The following is a 307-nucleotide window of genomic DNA, read 5'->3' as shown; positions in this document are numbered from 1 at the left end:
AAATCAAACTTGAAATGAAACAAAATACCTCTAGGCTTACCCTGGTATTATTCCCTTTCCCCAAGACATCCCCAGCACCCTCTGGCCTTCATTTACAAGTTTAAAAGGATGTACACTTAAGAATTGAGTTGGACACGCAGCATGGCTTTAATTAAGGCCAACATGAATTTGAAGGGCAAGCTACTCTAGAAAAACAACTCTTTCCTTGACAAACTGGTCGAGGTCAGAATTCTTCTCTCCCTCCTCACAGTCCAGACCCTTGGCAGCAGGCTGCATTTCGGCCCAGGCACCTGGGAGGATGTGAGGA

This window comes from Athene cunicularia, assembly GCF_003259725.1.
Source record: "Athene cunicularia isolate RWA chromosome 1 unlocalized genomic scaffold, athCun1 chr1_part1, whole genome shotgun sequence".
In the NCBI taxonomy this organism is placed as follows: Eukaryota; Metazoa; Chordata; class Aves; order Strigiformes; family Strigidae; genus Athene; species Athene cunicularia.
This window is presented reverse-complemented; position numbering follows the sequence as displayed.